The 16,769-nt window shown below is 43.9% G+C and overlaps 20 non-coding genes across 20 annotated transcripts; all 20 read left to right on the top strand.

Moving 5' to 3' along the window:
• The first annotated feature begins 651 nt into the window (after window positions 1–651).
• Window positions 652–724, top strand: TRNAN-GUU (transfer RNA asparagine (anticodon GUU)). Its single transcript has one exon. It is a non-coding gene; the product is annotated as a tRNA-Asn (tRNA).
• Window positions 725–1,239: 515 nt separating this feature from the next.
• TRNAN-GUU (transfer RNA asparagine (anticodon GUU)) lies at window positions 1,240–1,312 on the top strand. The gene has a single exon. It is a non-coding gene; the product is annotated as a tRNA-Asn (tRNA).
• A 515-nt stretch (window positions 1,313–1,827) lies between these two features.
• Window positions 1,828–1,900, top strand: TRNAN-GUU (transfer RNA asparagine (anticodon GUU)). The gene has a single exon. It is a non-coding gene; the product is annotated as a tRNA-Asn (tRNA).
• Window positions 1,901–1,976: 76 nt separating this feature from the next.
• TRNAN-GUU (transfer RNA asparagine (anticodon GUU)) lies at window positions 1,977–2,049 on the top strand. Its single transcript has one exon. It is a non-coding gene; the product is annotated as a tRNA-Asn (tRNA).
• Window positions 2,050–2,122: 73 nt separating this feature from the next.
• TRNAN-GUU (transfer RNA asparagine (anticodon GUU)) lies at window positions 2,123–2,195 on the top strand. The gene has a single exon. It is a non-coding gene; the product is annotated as a tRNA-Asn (tRNA).
• Window positions 2,196–2,999: 804 nt separating this feature from the next.
• TRNAN-GUU (transfer RNA asparagine (anticodon GUU)) lies at window positions 3,000–3,072 on the top strand. The gene has a single exon. It is a non-coding gene; the product is annotated as a tRNA-Asn (tRNA).
• A 222-nt stretch (window positions 3,073–3,294) lies between these two features.
• On the top strand, window positions 3,295–3,367 carry TRNAN-GUU (transfer RNA asparagine (anticodon GUU)). Its single transcript has one exon. It is a non-coding gene; the product is annotated as a tRNA-Asn (tRNA).
• Window positions 3,368–4,460: 1,093 nt separating this feature from the next.
• Window positions 4,461–4,533, top strand: TRNAN-GUU (transfer RNA asparagine (anticodon GUU)). The gene has a single exon. It is a non-coding gene; the product is annotated as a tRNA-Asn (tRNA).
• A 515-nt stretch (window positions 4,534–5,048) lies between these two features.
• On the top strand, window positions 5,049–5,121 carry TRNAN-GUU (transfer RNA asparagine (anticodon GUU)). The gene has a single exon. It is a non-coding gene; the product is annotated as a tRNA-Asn (tRNA).
• A 515-nt stretch (window positions 5,122–5,636) lies between these two features.
• TRNAN-GUU (transfer RNA asparagine (anticodon GUU)) lies at window positions 5,637–5,709 on the top strand. The gene has a single exon. It is a non-coding gene; the product is annotated as a tRNA-Asn (tRNA).
• Window positions 5,710–5,785: 76 nt separating this feature from the next.
• Window positions 5,786–5,858, top strand: TRNAN-GUU (transfer RNA asparagine (anticodon GUU)). Its single transcript has one exon. It is a non-coding gene; the product is annotated as a tRNA-Asn (tRNA).
• Window positions 5,859–5,931: 73 nt separating this feature from the next.
• Window positions 5,932–6,004, top strand: TRNAN-GUU (transfer RNA asparagine (anticodon GUU)). Its single transcript has one exon. It is a non-coding gene; the product is annotated as a tRNA-Asn (tRNA).
• A 1,093-nt stretch (window positions 6,005–7,097) lies between these two features.
• TRNAN-GUU (transfer RNA asparagine (anticodon GUU)) lies at window positions 7,098–7,170 on the top strand. The gene has a single exon. It is a non-coding gene; the product is annotated as a tRNA-Asn (tRNA).
• A 515-nt stretch (window positions 7,171–7,685) lies between these two features.
• TRNAN-GUU (transfer RNA asparagine (anticodon GUU)) lies at window positions 7,686–7,758 on the top strand. Its single transcript has one exon. It is a non-coding gene; the product is annotated as a tRNA-Asn (tRNA).
• Window positions 7,759–8,567: 809 nt separating this feature from the next.
• TRNAN-GUU (transfer RNA asparagine (anticodon GUU)) lies at window positions 8,568–8,640 on the top strand. Its single transcript has one exon. It is a non-coding gene; the product is annotated as a tRNA-Asn (tRNA).
• Window positions 8,641–8,716: 76 nt separating this feature from the next.
• Window positions 8,717–8,789, top strand: TRNAN-GUU (transfer RNA asparagine (anticodon GUU)). Its single transcript has one exon. It is a non-coding gene; the product is annotated as a tRNA-Asn (tRNA).
• A 73-nt stretch (window positions 8,790–8,862) lies between these two features.
• TRNAN-GUU (transfer RNA asparagine (anticodon GUU)) lies at window positions 8,863–8,935 on the top strand. The gene has a single exon. It is a non-coding gene; the product is annotated as a tRNA-Asn (tRNA).
• Window positions 8,936–14,574: 5,639 nt separating this feature from the next.
• On the top strand, window positions 14,575–14,647 carry TRNAN-GUU (transfer RNA asparagine (anticodon GUU)). Its single transcript has one exon. It is a non-coding gene; the product is annotated as a tRNA-Asn (tRNA).
• A 76-nt stretch (window positions 14,648–14,723) lies between these two features.
• Window positions 14,724–14,796, top strand: TRNAN-GUU (transfer RNA asparagine (anticodon GUU)). The gene has a single exon. It is a non-coding gene; the product is annotated as a tRNA-Asn (tRNA).
• Window positions 14,797–14,869: 73 nt separating this feature from the next.
• TRNAN-GUU (transfer RNA asparagine (anticodon GUU)) lies at window positions 14,870–14,942 on the top strand. Its single transcript has one exon. It is a non-coding gene; the product is annotated as a tRNA-Asn (tRNA).
• Window positions 14,943–16,769: the final 1,827 nt, after the last annotated feature.

Below are 16,769 nucleotides of genomic sequence, written 5' to 3'. Positions count from 1 at the left end.
TTTAAGTTTTATAAGTAACGTAAAAGTCAAAATTTTTCCACAATACCAGACGACCATTTAATTTCTAAGCTTCCGTGGCGCAATGGTTAGCGCGTTCGGCGGTTAACCGAAAGGTTGGTGGTTCGAGCCCACCCGGGAGCGTTGTTTTTAAGTTTTATAAGTAACGTAAAAGCCAAAGTTTTTCCACAATACCAGACGACCATTTATTTTCTAAGCTTCCGTGGTGCAATGGTTAGCGCGTTCGGCTGTTAACCGAAAGGTTGGTGGTTCGAGCACACCCGAGAGCGTTGTTTTGAAGTTTTAAACAAACGTAAAAGTCAAAGATTTTCCACAATACCAGACGACCATTTAATTTCAAAGCTTCCGTGGTGCAATGGTTAGCGCGTTCGGCTGTTAACCGAAAGGTTGGTGGTTCGAGCCCACCCGGGAGCGTTGTTTTGAAGTTTTATAAGTAACGTAAAAGTCAAGGTTTTTCCACAATACCAGACGACCATTTAATTTCTAAGCTCTCGTGGTGCAATGGTTAGCGCGTTCGGCTGTTAACCGAAAGGTTGGTGGTTCGAGCCCACCCGGATTCGTTGTTTTGAAGTTTTATAAGTAACGTAAAAGTCAAAGTTTTTCTACAATACCAGACGACCATTTCATTTATAAGCTTCCGTGGCGCAATGGTTAGCGCGTTCGGCTGTTAACCGAAAGGTTGGTGGTTCGAGCCCACCCGGGAGCGTCGTTTTGAAGTTTTATAAGTAACGTAAAAGTCAGTTTTTCCACAATACCAGACGACCATTTAATTTCTAAGCTTCCGTGGTGCAATGGTTAGCGCGTACGGCTGTTAACCGTACGGTTGGTGGTTCGAGCCCACCCGGGAGCGTTGTTTTGAAGTTTTATAAGTAACAAAAAAATATTCAAAGTTTTTCCACAATACCAGACGACCATTTAATTTCTAAGCTTCCGTGGTGCAATGGTTAGCGCGTACGGCTGTTAACCGTAAGGTTGGTGGTTCGAGCCCACCCGGGAGCGTTGTTTTGAAGTTTTATAAGTAACAAAAAAATATTCAAAGTTTTTCCACAATACCTGACGACCATTTAATTTTTTAGCTTCCGTGGCGTAATGGTTAGCGCGTTCGGCTGTTAACCGAAAGGTTGGTGGTTCGAGCCCACCCGGGAGCGTTGTTTTGAAGTTTTATAAGTAACGTAAAAGTCAAAGTTTTTCTACAATACCAGACGACCATTTCATTTATAAGCTTCCGTGGCGCAATGGTTAGCGCGTTCGGCTGTTAACCGAAAGGTTGGTGGTTCGAGCCCACCCGGGAGCGTTGTTTCGAAGTTTTATAAGTAACGTAAAAGTCAGTTTTTCCACAATACCAGACGACCATTTAATTTCTAAGCTTCCGTGGTGCAATGGTTAGCGCGTACGGCTGTTAACCGTAAGGTTGGTGGTTCGAGCCCACCCGGGAGCGTTGTTTTGAAGTTTTATAAGTAACAAAAAAATATTCAAAGTTTTTCCACAATACCAGACGACCATTTAATTTCTAAGCTTCCGTGGTGCAATGGTTAGCGCGTACGGCTGTTAACCGTAAGGTTGGTGGTTCGAGCCCACCCTGGAGCGTTGTTTTGAAGTTTTATAAGTAACAAAAAAATATTCAAAGTTTTTCCACAATACCTGACGACCATTTAATTTTTTAGCTTCCGTGGCGTAATGGTTAGCGCGTTCGGCTGTTAACCGAAAGGTTGGTGGTTCGAGCCCACCCGGGAGCGTTGTTTTGAAGTTTTATAAGTAACGTAAAAGTCAAAGTTTTTCCACAATACCAGACGACCATTTAATTTCTAAGCTTCCGTGGCGCAATGGTTAGCGCGTTCGGCTGTTAACCGAAAGGTTGGTGGTTCGAGCCCACCCGGGAGCGTTGGTTTGAAGTTTTATAAGTAACAAAAAAATATTCAAAGTTTTTCCACAATACCTGACGACCATTTAATTTTTTAGCTTCCGTGGCGCAATGGTTAGCGCGTTCGGCTGTTAACCGAAAGGTTGGTGGTTCGAGCCCACCCGGGAGCGTTGTTTTGAAGATTTATAAGTAACGTAAAAGTCAAAGTTTTTCCACAATACCAGACGACCATTTAATTTCTAAGCTTCCGTGGCGCAATGGTTAGCGCGTTCGGCTGTTAACCGAAAGGTTGGTGGTTCGAGCCCACCCGGGAGCGTTGTTTTGCAGTTTTAAACAAACCTGAAAGTCAAAGTTTTTCCACGATACCAGACGACCATCTAATTTTTAAGCTTCCTTGGTGCAATGGTTAGCGCGTTCGGCTGTTAACCGAAAGGTTGGTGGTTCGAGCCCACCCGGGAGCGTTGTTTTGAAGTTTTATAAGTAACGTAAAAGTCAAAGTTTTTCCACAATACCAGACGACCATTTAATTTCTAAGCTTCCGTGGTGCAATGGTTAGCGCGTACGGCTGTTAACCGAAAGGTTGGTGGTTCGAGCCCACCCGGGAGCGTTGTTTTGAAGTTTTATAAGTAACGTAAAAGTCAAAATTTTTCCACAATACCAGACGACCATTTAATTTCTAAGCTTCCGTGGCGCAATGGTTAGCGCGTTCGGCGGTTAACCGAAAGGTTGGTGGTTCGAGCCCACCCGGGAGCGTTGTTTTTAAGTTTTATAAGTAACGTAAAAGTCAAAATTTTTCCACAATACCAGACGACCATTTAATTTCTAAGCTTCCGTGGCGCAATGGTTAGCGCGTTCGGCTGTTAACCGAAAGGTTGGTGGTTCGAGCCCAACCGGGAGCGTTGTTTTGAAGTTTTAAACAAACCTGAAAGTCAAAGTTTTTCCACAATACCAGACGACCATTTAATTTCTAAGCTTCCGTGGTGCAATGGTTAGCGCGTACGGCTGTTAACCGTAAGGTTGGTGGTTCGAGCCCACCCGGGAGCGTTGTTTTGAAGTTTTATAAGTAACAAAAAAATATTCAAAGTTTTTCCACAATACCAGACGACCATTTAATTTCTAAGCTTCCGTGGCGCAATGGTTAGCGCGTTCGGCTGTTAACCGAAAGGTTGGTGGTTCGAGCCCACCCGGGAGCGTTGGTTTGAAGTTTTATAAGTAACAAAAAAATATTCAAAGTTTTTCCACAATACCTGACGACCATTTAATTTTTTAGCTTCCAAGGCGCAATGGTTAGCGCGTTCGGCTGTTAACCGAAAGGTTGGTGGTTCGAGCCCACCCGGGAGCGTTGTTTTGAAGATTTATAAGTAACGTAAAAGTCAAAGTTTTTCCACAATACCAGACGACCATTTAATTTCTAAGCTTCCGTGGCGCAATGGTTAGCGCGTTCGGCTGTTAACCGAAAGGTTGGTGGTTCGAGCCCACCCGGGAGCGTTGTTTTGCAGTTTTAAACAAACCTGAAAGTCAAAGTTTTTCCACGATACCAGACGACCATCTAATTTTTAAGCTTCCTTGGTGCAATGGTTAGCGCGTTCGGCTGTTAACCGAAAGGTTGGTGGTTCGAGCCCACCCGGGAGCGTTGTTTTGAAGTTTTATAAGTAACGTAAAAGTCAAAGTTTTTCCACAATACCAGACGACCATTTAATTTCTAAGCTTCCGTGGTGCAATGGTTAGCGCGTACGGCTGTTAACCGAAAGGTTGGTGGTTCGAGCCCACCCGGGAGCGTTGTTTTGAAGTTTTATAAGTAACGTAAAAGTCAAAATTTTTCCACAATACCAGACGACCATTTAATTTCTAAGCTTCCGTGGCGCAATGGTTAGCGCGTTCGGCGGTTAACCGAAAGGTTGGTGGTTCGAGCCCACCCGGGAGCGTTGTTTTTAAGTTTTATAAGTAACGTAAAAGTCAAAATTTTTCCACAATACCAGACGACCATTTAATTTCTAAGCTTCCGTGGCGCAATGGTTAGCGCGTTCGGCGGTTAACCGAAAGGTTGGTGGTTCGAGCCCACCCGGGAGCGTTGTTTTTAAGTTTTATAAGTAACGTAAAAGCCAAAGTTTTTCCACAATACCAGACGACCATTTATTTTCTAAGCTTCCGTGGTGCAATGGTTAGCGCGTTCGGCTGTTAACCGAAAGGTTGGTGGTTCGAGCACACCCGAGAGCGTTGTTTTGAAGTTTTAAACAAACGTAAAAGTCAAAGATTTTCCACAATACCAGACGACCATTTAATTTCAAAGCTTCCGTGGTGCAATGGTTAGCGCGTTCGGCTGTTAACCGAAAGGTTGGTGGTTCGAGCCCACCCGGGAGCGTTGTTTTGAAGTTTTATAAGTAACGTAAAAGTCAAGGTTTTTCCACAATACCAGACGACCATTTAATTTCTAAGCTCTCGTGGTGCAATGGTTAGCGCGTTCGGCTGTTAACCGAAAGGTTGGTGGTTCGAGCCCACCCGGATTCGTTGTTTTGAAGTTTTATAAGTAACGTAAAAGTCAAAGTTTTTCTACAATACCAGACGACCATTTCATTTATAAGCTTCCGTGGCGCAATGGTTAGCGCGTTCGGCTGTTAACCGAAAGGTTGGTGGTTCGAGCCCACCCGGGAGCGTCGTTTTGAAGTTTTATAAGTAACGTAAAAGTCAGTTTTTCCACAATACCAGACGACCATTTAATTTCTAAGCTTCCGTGGTGCAATGGTTAGCGCGTACGGCTGTTAACCGTACGGTTGGTGGTTCGAGCCCACCCGGGAGCGTTGTTTTGAAGTTTTATAAGTAACAAAAAAATATTCAAAGTTTTTCCACAATACCAGACGACCATTTAATTTCTAAGCTTCCGTGGTGCAATGGTTAGCGCGTACGGCTGTTAACCGTAAGGTTGGTGGTTCGAGCCCACCCGGGAGCGTTGTTTTGAAGTTTTATAAGTAACAAAAAAATATTCAAAGTTTTTCCACAATACCTGACGACCATTTAATTTTTTAGCTTCCGTGGCGTAATGGTTAGCGCGTTCGGCTGTTAACCGAAAGGTTGGTGGTTCGAGCCCACCCGGGAGCGTTGTTTTGAAGTTTTATAAGTAACGTAAAAGTCAAAGTTTTTCTACAATACCAGACGACCATTTCATTTATAAGCTTCCGTGGCGCAATGGTTAGCGCGTTCGGCTGTTAACCGAAAGGTTGGTGGTTCGAGCCCACCCGGGAGCGTTGTTTCGAAGTTTTATAAGTAACGTAAAAGTCAGTTTTTCCACAATACCAGACGACCATTTAATTTCTAAGCTTCCGTGGTGCAATGGTTAGCGCGTACGGCTGTTAACCGTAAGGTTGGTGGTTCGAGCCCACCCGGGAGCGTTGTTTTGAAGTTTTATAAGTAACAAAAAAATATTCAAAGTTTTTCCACAATACCAGACGACCATTTAATTTCTAAGCTTCCGTGGTGCAATGGTTAGCGCGTACGGCTGTTAACCGTAAGGTTGGTGGTTCGAGCCCACCCTGGAGCGTTGTTTTGAAGTTTTATAAGTAACAAAAAAATATTCAAAGTTTTTCCACAATACCTGACGACCATTTAATTTTTTAGCTTCCGTGGCGTAATGGTTAGCGCGTTCGGCTGTTAACCGAAAGGTTGGTGGTTCGAGCCCACCCGGGAGCGTTGTTTTGAAGTTTTATAAGTAACGTAAAAGTCAAAGTTTTTCCACAATACCAGACGACCATTTAATTTCTAAGCTTCCGTGGCGCAATGGTTAGCGCGTTCGGCTGTTAACCGAAAGGTTGGTGGTTCGAGCCCACCCGGGAGCGTTGGTTTGAAGTTTTATAAGTAACAAAAAAATATTCAAAGTTTTTCCACAATACCTGACGACCATTTAATTTTTTAGCTTCCGTGGCGCAATGGTTAGCGCGTTCGGCTGTTAACCGAAAGGTTGGTGGTTCGAGCCCACCCGGGAGCGTTGTTTTGAAGATTTATAAGTAACGTAAAAGTCAAAGTTTTTCCACAATACCAGACGACCATTTAATTTCTAAGCTTCCGTGGCGCAATGGTTAGCGCGTTCGGCTGTTAACCGAAAGGTTGGTGGTTCGAGCCCACCCGGGAGCGTTGTTTTGCAGTTTTAAACAAACCTGAAAGTCAAAGTTTTTCCACGATACCAGACGACCATCTAATTTTTAAGCTTCCTTGGTGCAATGGTTAGCGCGTTCGGCTGTTAACCGAAAGGTTGGTGGTTCGAGCCCACCCGGGAGCGTTGTTTTGAAGTTTTATAAGTAACGTAAAAGTCAAAGTTTTTCCACAATACCAGACGACCATTTAATTTCTAAGCTTCCGTGGTGCAATGGTTAGCGCGTACGGCTGTTAACCGAAAGGTTGGTGGTTCGATCCCACCCGGGAGCGTTGTTTTGAAGTTTTATAAGTAACGTAAAAGTCAAAATTTTTCCACAATACCAGACGACCATTTAATTTCTAAGCTTCCGTGGCGCAATGGTTAGCGCGTTCGGCGGTTAACCGAAAGGTTGGTGGTTCGAGCCCACCCGGGAGCGTTGTTTTTAAGTTTTATAAGTAACGTAAAAGTCAAAATTTTTCCACAATACCAGACGACCATTTAATTTCTAAGCTTCCGTGGCGCAATGGTTAGCGCGTTCGGCGGTTAACCGAAAGGTTGGTGGTTCGAGCCCACCCGGGAGCGTTGTTTTTAAGTTTTATAAGTAACGTAAAAGCCAAAGTTTTTCCACAATACCAGACGACCATTTATTTTCTAAGCTTCCGTGGTGCAATGGTTAGCGCGTTCGGCTGTTAACCGAAAGGTTGGTGGTTCGAGCACACCCGAGAGCGTTGTTTTGAAGTTTTAAACAAACGTAAAAGTCAAAGATTTTCCACAATACCAGACGACCATTTAATTTCAAAGCTTCCGTGGTGCAATGGTTAGCGCGTTCGGCTGTTAACCGAAAGGTTGGTGGTTCGAGCCCACCCGGGAGCGTTGTTTTGAAGTTTTATAAGTAACGTAAAAGTCAAGGTTTTTCCACAATACCAGACGACCATTTAATTTCTAAGCTCTCGTGGTGCAATGGTTAGCGCGTTCGGCTGTTAACCGAAAGGTTGGTGGTTCGAGCCCACCCGGATTCGTTGTTTTGAAGTTTTATAAGTAACGTAAAAGTCAAAGTTTTTCTACAATACCAGACGACCATTTCATTTATAAGCTTCCGTGGCGCAATGGTTAGCGCGTTCGGCTGTTAACCGAAAGGTTGGTGGTTCGAGCCCACCCGGGAGCGTCGTTTTGAAGTTTTATAAGTAACGTAAAAGTCAGTTTTTCCACAATACCAGACGACCATTTAATTTCTAAGCTTCCGTGGTGCAATGGTTAGCGCGTACGGCTGTTAACCGTACGGTTGGTGGTTCGAGCCCACCCGGGAGCGTTGTTTTGAAGTTTTATAAGTAACAAAAAAATATTCAAAGTTTTTCCACAATACCAGACGACCATTTAATTTCTAAGCTTCCGTGGTGCAATGGTTAGCGCGTACGGCTGTTAACCGTAAGGTTGGTGGTTCGAGCCCACCCGGGAGCGTTGTTTTGAAGTTTTATAAGTAACAAAAAAATATTCAAAGTTTTTCCACAATACCTGACGACCATTTAATTTTTTAGCTTCCGTGGCGTAATGGTTAGCGCGTTCGGCTGTTAACCGAAAGGTTGGTGGTTCGAGCCCACCCGGGAGCGTTGTTTTGAAGTTTTATAAGTAACGTAAAAGTCAAAGTTTTTCTACAATACCAGACGACCATTTCATTTATAAGCTTCCGTGGCGCAATGGTTAGCGCGTTCGGCTGTTAACCGAAAGGTTGGTGGTTCGAGCCCACCCGGGAGCGTTGTTTTGAAGTTTTATAAGTAACGTAAAAGTCAGTCTTTCCACAATACCAGACGACCATTTAATTTCTAAGCTTCCGTGGTGCAATGGTTAGCGCGTACGGCTGTTAACCGTAAGGTTGGTGGTTCGAGCCCACCCGGGAGCGTTGTTTTGAAGTTTTATAAGTAGCAAAAAAATATTCAAAGTTTTTCCACAATACCAGACGACCATTTAATTTCTAAGCTTCCGTGGTGCAATGGTTAGCGCGTACGGCTGTTAACCGTAAGGTTGGTGGTTCGAGCCCACCCTGGAGCGTTGTTTTGAAGTTTTATAAGTAACAAAAAAATATTCAAAGTTTTTCCACAATACCTGACGACCATTTAATTTTTTAGCTTCCGTGGCGTAATGGTTAGCGCGTTCGGCTGTTAACCGAAAGGTTGGTGGTTCGAGCCCACCCGGGAGCGTTGTTTTGAAGTTTTATAAGTAACGTAAAAGTCAAAGTTTTTCCACAATACCAGACGACCATTTAATTTCTAAGCTTCCGTGGCGCAATGGTTAGCGCGTTCGGCTGTTAACCGAAAGGTTGGTGGTTCGAGCCCAACCGGGAGCGTTGTTTTGAAGTTTTAAACAAACCTGAAAGTCAAAGTTTTTCCACAATGCCAGACGACCATTTAATTTCTAAGCTTCCGTGGTGCAATGGTTAGCGCGTACGGCTGTTAACCGTAAGGTTGGTGGTTCGAGCCCACCCGGGAGCGTTGTTTTGAAGTTTTATAAGTAACAAAAAAATATTCAAAGTTTTTCCACAATACCAGACGACCATTTAATTTCTAAGCTTCCGTGGCGCAATGGTTAGCGCGTTCGGCTGTTAACCGAAAGGTTGGTGGTTCGAGCCCACCCGGGAGCGTTGGTTTGAAGTTTTATAAGTAACAAAAAAATATTCAAAGTTTTTCCACAATACCTGACGACCATTTAATTTTTTAGCTTCCGTGGCGCAATGGTTAGCGCGTTCGGCTGTTAACCGAAAGGTTGGTGGTTCGAGCCCACCCGGGAGCGTTGTTTTGAAGATTTATAAGTAACGTAAAAGTCAAAGTTTTTCCACAATACCAGACGACCATTTAATTTCTAAGCTTCCGTGGCGCAATGGTTAGCGCGTTCGGCTGTTAACCGAAAGGTTGGTGGTTCGAGCCCACCCGGGAGCGTTGTTTTGCAGTTTTAAACAAACCTGAAAGTCAAAGTTTTTCCACGATACCAGACGACCATCTAATTTTTAAGCTTCCTTGGTGCAATGGTTAGCGCGTTCGGCTGTTAACCGAAAGGTTGGTGGTTCGAGCCCACCCGGGAGCGTTGTTTTGAAGTTTTATAAGTAACGTAAAAGTCAAAGTTTTTCCACAATACCAGACGGCCATTTAATTTCTAAGCTTCCGTGGTGCAATGGTTAGCGCGTACGGCTGTTAACCGAAAGGTTGGTGGTTCGAGCCCACCCGGGAGCGTTGTTTTGAAGTTTTATAAGTAACGTAAAAGTCAAAATTTTTCCACAATACCAGACGACCATTTAATTTCTAAGCTTCCGTGGCGCAATGGTTAGCGCGTTCGGCGGTTAACCGAAAGGTTGGTGGTTCGAGCCTACCCGGGAGCGTTGTTTTTAAGTTTTATAAGTAACGTAAAAGTCAAAATTTTTCCACAATAAAAGACGACCATTTAATTTCTAAGCTTCCGTGGCGCAATGGTTAGCGCGTTCGGCGGTTAACCGAAAGGTTGGTGGTTCGAGCCCACCCGGGAGCGTTGTTTTTAAGTTTTATAAGTAACGTAAAAGCCAAAGTTTTTCCACAATACCAGACGACCATTTATTTTCTAAGCTTCCGTGGTGCAATGGTTAGCGCGTTCGGCTGTTAACCGAAAGGTTGGTGGTTCGAGCACACCCGAGAGCGTTGTTTTGAAGTTTTAAACAAACGTAAAAGTCAAAGATTTTCCACAATACCAGACGACCATTTAATTTCAAAGCTTCCGTGGTGCAATGGTTAGCGCGTTCGGCTGTTAACCGAAAGGTTGGTGGTTCGAGCCCACCCGGGAGCGTTGTTTTGAAGTTTTATAAGTAACGTAAAAGTCAAGGTTTTTCCACAATACCAGACGACCATTTAATTTCTAAGCTCTCGTGGTGCAATGGTTAGCGCGTTCGGCTGTTAACCGAAAGGTTGGTGGTTCGAGCCCACCCGGATTCGTTGTTTTGAAGTTTTATAAGTAACGTAAAAGTCAAAGTTTTTCTACAATACCAGACGACCATTTCATTTATAAGCTTCCGTGACGCAATGGTTAGCGCGTTCGGCTGTTAACCGAAAGGTTGGTGGTTCGAGCCCACCCGGGAGCGTTGTTTTGAAGTTTTATAAGTAACGTAAAAGTCAGTTTTTCCACAATACCAGACGACCATTTAATTTCTAAGCTTCCGTGGTGCAATGGTTAGCGCGTACGGCTGTTAACCGTAAGGTTGGTGGTTCGAGCCCACCCGGGAGCGTTGTTTTGAAGTTTTATAAGTAACAAAAAAATATTCAAAGTTTTTCCACAATACCAGACGACCATTTAATTTCTAAGCTTCCGTGGTGCAATGGTTAGCGCGTACGGCTGTTAACCGTAAGGTTGGTGGTTCGAGCCCACCCGGGAGCGTTGTTTTGAAGTTTTATAAGTAACGTAAAAGTCAGTTTTTCCACAATACCAGACGACCATTTAATTTCTAAGCTTCCGTGGTGCAATGGTTAGCGCGTACGGCTGTTAACCGTAAGGTTGGTGGTTCGAGCCCACCCGGGAGCGTTGTTTTGAAGTTTTATAAGTAACAAAAAAATATTCAAAGTTTTTCCACAATACCAGACGACCATTTAATTTCTAAGCTTCCGTGGTGCAATGGTTAGCGCGTACGGCTGTTAACCGTAAGGTTGGTGGTTCGAGCCCACCCGGGAGCGTTGTTTTGAAGTTTTATAAGAAACAAAAAAATATTCAAAGTTTTTCCACAATACCTGACGACCATTTAATTTTTTAGCTTCCGTGGCGTAATGGTTAGCGCGTTCGGCTGTTAACCGAAAGGTTGGTGGTTCGAGCCCACCCGGGAGCGTTGTTTTGAAGTTTTATAAGAAACAAAAAAATATTCAAAGTTTTTCCACAATACCAGACGACCATTTAATTTCTAAGCTTCCGTGGTGCAATGGTTAGCGCGTTCGGCTGTTAACCGAAAGGTTGGTGGTTCGAGCCCACCCGGGAGCGTTGTTTTGAAGTTTTATAAGTAACGTAAAAGTCAAAGTTTTTCCACAATACCAGACGACCATTTAATTTCTAAGCTTCCGTGGTGCAATGGTTAGTGCGTTCGGCTGTTAACCGAAAGGTTGGTGGTTCTAGCCCATCCGGGAGCGTTGTTTTGAAGTTTTATAAGTAACGTAAAAGTCAAAATTTTTCCACAATACCAGACGACCATTTAATTTCTAAGCTTCCGTGGCGCAATGGTTAGCGCGTTCGGCGGTTAACCGAAAGGTTGGTGGTTCGAGCCCACCCGGGAGCGTTGTTTTTAAGTTTTATAAGTAACGTAAAAGCCAAAGTTTTTCCACAATACCAGACGACCATTTATTTTCTAAGCTTCCGTGGTGCAATGGTTAGCGCGTTCGGCTGTTAACCGAAAGGTTGGTGGTTCGAGCACACCCGAGAGCGTTGTTTTGAAGTTTTAAACAAACGTAAAAGTCAAAGATTTTCCACAATACCAGACGACCATTTAATTTCAAAGCTTCCGTGGTGCAATGGTTAGCGCGTTCGGCTGTTAACCGAAAGGTTGGTGGTTCGAGCCCACCCGGGAGCGTTGTTTTGAAGTTTTATAAGTAACGTAAAAGTCAAGGTTTTTTCACAATACCAGACGACCATTTAATTTCTAAGCTCTCGTGGTGCAATGGTTAGCGCGTTCGGCTGTTAACCGAAAGGTTGGTGGTTCGAGCCCACCCGGATTCGTTGTTTTGAAGTTTTATAAGTAACGTAAAAGTCAAAGTTTTTCTACAATACCAGACGACCATTTCATTTATAAGCTTCCGTGACGCAATGGTTAGCGCGTTCGGCTGTTAACCGAAAGGTTGGTGGTTCGAGCCCACCCGGGAGCGTTGTTTTGAAGTTTTATAAGTAACGTAAAAGTCAAAGTTTTTCCACAATACCAGACGGCCATTTAATTTCTAAGCTTCCGTGGTGCAATGGTTAGCGCGTACGGCTGTTAACCGAAAGGTTGGTGGTTCGAGCCCACCCGGGAGCGTTGTTTTGAAGTTTTATAAGTAACGTAAAAGTCAAAATTTTTCCACAATACCAGACGACCATTTAATTTCTAAGCTTCCGTGGCGCAATGGTTAGCGCGTTCGGCGGTTAACCGAAAGGTTGGTGGTTCGAGCCTACCCGGGAGCGTTGTTTTTAAGTTTTATAAGTAACGTAAAAGTCAAAATTTTTCCACAATAAAAGACGACCATTTAATTTCTAAGCTTCCGTGGCGCAATGGTTAGCGCGTTCGGCGGTTAACCGAAAGGTTGGTGGTTCGAGCCCACCCGGGAGCGTTGTTTTTAAGTTTTATAAGTAACGTAAAAGCCAAAGTTTTTCCACAATACCAGACGACCATTTATTTTCTAAGCTTCCGTGGTGCAATGGTTAGCGCGTTCGGCTGTTAACCGAAAGGTTGGTGGTTCGAGCACACCCGAGAGCGTTGTTTTGAAGTTTTAAACAAACGTAAAAGTCAAAGATTTTCCACAATACCAGACGACCATTTAATTTCAAAGCTTCCGTGGTGCAATGGTTAGCGCGTTCGGCTGTTAACCGAAAGGTTGGTGGTTCGAGCCCACCCGGGAGCGTTGTTTTGAAGTTTTATAAGTAACGTAAAAGTCAAGGTTTTTCCACAATACCAGACGACCATTTAATTTCTAAGCTCTCGTGGTGCAATGGTTAGCGCGTTCGGCTGTTAACCGAAAGGTTGGTGGTTCGAGCCCACCCGGATTCGTTGTTTTGAAGTTTTATAAGTAACGTAAAAGTCAAAGTTTTTCTACAATACCAGACGACCATTTCATTTATAAGCTTCCGTGACGCAATGGTTAGCGCGTTCGGCTGTTAACCGAAAGGTTGGTGGTTCGAGCCCACCCGGGAGCGTTGTTTTGAAGTTTTATAAGTAACGTAAAAGTCAGTTTTTCCACAATACCAGACGACCATTTAATTTCTAAGCTTCCGTGGTGCAATGGTTAGCGCGTACGGCTGTTAACCGTAAGGTTGGTGGTTCGAGCCCACCCGGGAGCGTTGTTTTGAAGTTTTATAAGTAACAAAAAAATATTCAAAGTTTTTCCACAATACCAGACGACCATTTAATTTCTAAGCTTCCGTGGTGCAATGGTTAGCGCGTACGGCTGTTAACCGTAAGGTTGGTGGTTCGAGCCCACCCGGGAGCGTTGTTTTGAAGTTTTATAAGTAACGTAAAAGTCAGTTTTTCCACAATACCAGACGACCATTTAATTTCTAAGCTTCCGTGGTGCAATGGTTAGCGCGTACGGCTGTTAACCGTAAGGTTGGTGGTTCGAGCCCACCCGGGAGCGTTGTTTTGAAGTTTTATAAGTAACAAAAAAATATTCAAAGTTTTTCCACAATACCAGACGACCATTTAATTTCTAAGCTTCCGTGGTGCAATGGTTAGCGCGTACGGCTGTTAACCGTAAGGTTGGTGGTTCGAGCCCACCCGGGAGCGTTGTTTTGAAGTTTTATAAGAAACAAAAAAATATTCAAAGTTTTTCCACAATACCTGACGACCATTTAATTTTTTAGCTTCCGTGGCGTAATGGTTAGCGCGTTCGGCTGTTAACCGAAAGGTTGGTGGTTCGAGCCCACCCGGGAGCGTTGTTTTGAAGTTTTATAAGAAACAAAAAAATATTCAAAGTTTTTCCACAATACCAGACGACCATTTAATTTCTAAGCTTCCGTGGTGCAATGGTTAGCGCGTTCGGCTGTTAACCGAAAGGTTGGTGGTTCGAGCCCACCCGGGAGCGTTGTTTTGAAGTTTTATAAGTAACGTAAAAGTCAGTCTTTCCACAATACCAGACGACCATTTAATTTCTAAGCTTCCGTGGTGCAATGGTTAGCGCGTACGGCTGTTAACCGTAAGGTTGGTGGTTCGAGCCCACCCGGGAGCGTTGTTTTGAAGTTTTATAAGTAGCAAAAAAATATTCAAAGTTTTTCCACAATACCAGACGACCATTTAATTTCTAAGCTTCCGTGGTGCAATGGTTAGCGCGTACGGCTGTTAACCGTAAGGTTGGTGGTTCGAGCCCACCCTGGAGCGTTGTTTTGAAGTTTTATAAGTAACAAAAAAATATTCAAAGTTTTTCCACAATACCTGACGACCATTTAATTTTTTAGCTTCCGTGGCGTAATGGTTAGCGCGTTCGGCTGTTAACCGAAAGGTTGGTGGTTCGAGCCCACCCGGGAGCGTTGTTTTGAAGTTTTATAAGTAACGTAAAAGTCAAAGTTTTTCCACAATACCAGACGACCATTTAATTTCTAAGCTTCCGTGGCGCAATGGTTAGCGCGTTCGGCTGTTAACCGAAAGGTTGGTGGTTCGAGCCCAACCGGGAGCGTTGTTTTGAAGTTTTAAACAAACCTGAAAGTCAAAGTTTTTCCACAATGCCAGACGACCATTTAATTTCTAAGCTTCCGTGGTGCAATGGTTAGCGCGTACGGCTGTTAACCGTAAGGTTGGTGGTTCGAGCCCACCCGGGAGCGTTGTTTTGAAGTTTTATAAGTAACAAAAAAATATTCAAAGTTTTTCCACAATACCAGACGACCATTTAATTTCTAAGCTTCCGTGGCGCAATGGTTAGCGCGTTCGGCTGTTAACCGAAAGGTTGGTGGTTCGAGCCCACCCGGGAGCGTTGGTTTGAAGTTTTATAAGTAACAAAAAAATATTCAAAGTTTTTCCACAATACCTGACGACCATTTAATTTTTTAGCTTCCGTGGCGCAATGGTTAGCGCGTTCGGCTGTTAACCGAAAGGTTGGTGGTTCGAGCCCACCCGGGAGCGTTGTTTTGAAGATTTATAAGTAACGTAAAAGTCAAAGTTTTTCCACAATACCAGACGACCATTTAATTTCTAAGCTTCCGTGGCGCAATGGTTAGCGCGTTCGGCTGTTAACCGAAAGGTTGGTGGTTCGAGCCCACCCGGGAGCGTTGTTTTGCAGTTTTAAACAAACCTGAAAGTCAAAGTTTTTCCACGATACCAGACGACCATCTAATTTTTAAGCTTCCTTGGTGCAATGGTTAGCGCGTTCGGCTGTTAACCGAAAGGTTGGTGGTTCGAGCCCACCCGGGAGCGTTGTTTTGAAGTTTTATAAGTAACGTAAAAGTCAAAGTTTTTCCACAATACCAGACGGCCATTTAATTTCTAAGCTTCCGTGGTGCAATGGTTAGCGCGTACGGCTGTTAACCGAAAGGTTGGTGGTTCGAGCCCACCCGGGAGCGTTGTTTTGAAGTTTTATAAGTAACGTAAAAGTCAAAATTTTTCCACAATACCAGACGACCATTTAATTTCTAAGCTTCCGTGGCGCAATGGTTAGCGCGTTCGGCGGTTAACCGAAAGGTTGGTGGTTCGAGCCTACCCGGGAGCGTTGTTTTTAAGTTTTATAAGTAACGTAAAAGTCAAAATTTTTCCACAATAAAAGACGACCATTTAATTTCTAAGCTTCCGTGGCGCAATGGTTAGCGCGTTCGGCGGTTAACCGAAAGGTTGGTGGTTCGAGCCCACCCGGGAGCGTTGTTTTTAAGTTTTATAAGTAACGTAAAAGCCAAAGTTTTTCCACAATACCAGACGACCATTTATTTTCTAAGCTTCCGTGGTGCAATGGTTAGCGCGTTCGGCTGTTAACCGAAAGGTTGGTGGTTCGAGCACACCCGAGAGCGTTGTTTTGAAGTTTTAAACAAACGTAAAAGTCAAAGATTTTCCACAATACCAGACGACCATTTAATTTCAAAGCTTCCGTGGTGCAATGGTTAGCGCGTTCGGCTGTTAACCGAAAGGTTGGTGGTTCGAGCCCACCCGGGAGCGTTGTTTTGAAGTTTTATAAGTAACGTAAAAGTCAAGGTTTTTCCACAATACCAGACGACCATTTAATTTCTAAGCTCTCGTGGTGCAATGGTTAGCGCGTTCGGCTGTTAACCGAAAGGTTGGTGGTTCGAGCCCACCCGGATTCGTTGTTTTGAAGTTTTATAAGTAACGTAAAAGTCAAAGTTTTTCTACAATACCAGACGACCATTTCATTTATAAGCTTCCGTGACGCAATGGTTAGCGCGTTCGGCTGTTAACCGAAAGGTTGGTGGTTCGAGCCCACCCGGGAGCGTTGTTTTGAAGTTTTATAAGTAACGTAAAAGTCAGTTTTTCCACAATACCAGACGACCATTTAATTTCTAAGCTTCCGTGGTGCAATGGTTAGCGCGTACGGCTGTTAACCGTAAGGTTGGTGGTTCGAGCCCACCCGGGAGCGTTGTTTTGAAGTTTTATAAGTAACAAAAAAATATTCAAAGTTTTTCCACAATACCAGACGACCATTTAATTTCTAAGCTTCCGTGGTGCAATGGTTAGCGCGTACGGCTGTTAACCGTAAGGTTGGTGGTTCGAGCCCACCCGGGAGCGTTGTTTTGAAGTTTTATAAGTAACGTAAAAGTCAGTTTTTCCACAATACCAGACGACCATTTAATTTCTAAGCTTCCGTGGTGCAATGGTTAGCGCGTACGGCTGTTAACCGTAAGGTTGGTGGTTCGAGCCCACCCGGGAGCGTTGTTTTGAAGTTTTATAAGTAACAAAAAAATATTCAAAGTTTTTCCACAATACCAGACGACCATTTAATTTCTAAGCTTCCGTGGTGCAATGGTTAGCGCGTACGGCTGTTAACCGTAAGGTTGGTGGTTCGAGCCCACCCGGGAGCGTTGTTTTGAAGTTTTATAAGAAACAAAAAAATATTCAAAGTTTTTCCACAATACCAGACGACCATTTAATTTCTA

Source organism: Phalangium opilio, unplaced genomic scaffold (assembly GCF_054372755.1).
Source record: "Phalangium opilio isolate 3A_F unplaced genomic scaffold, DU_Popi_V2 ptg000026l_1, whole genome shotgun sequence".
NCBI classification, from domain to species: domain Eukaryota; kingdom Metazoa; phylum Arthropoda; class Arachnida; order Opiliones; family Phalangiidae; genus Phalangium; species Phalangium opilio.
The sequence above is the reverse complement of the archived record's forward strand: the minus strand, read 5'-3'. Positions and strand labels throughout refer to the sequence as shown.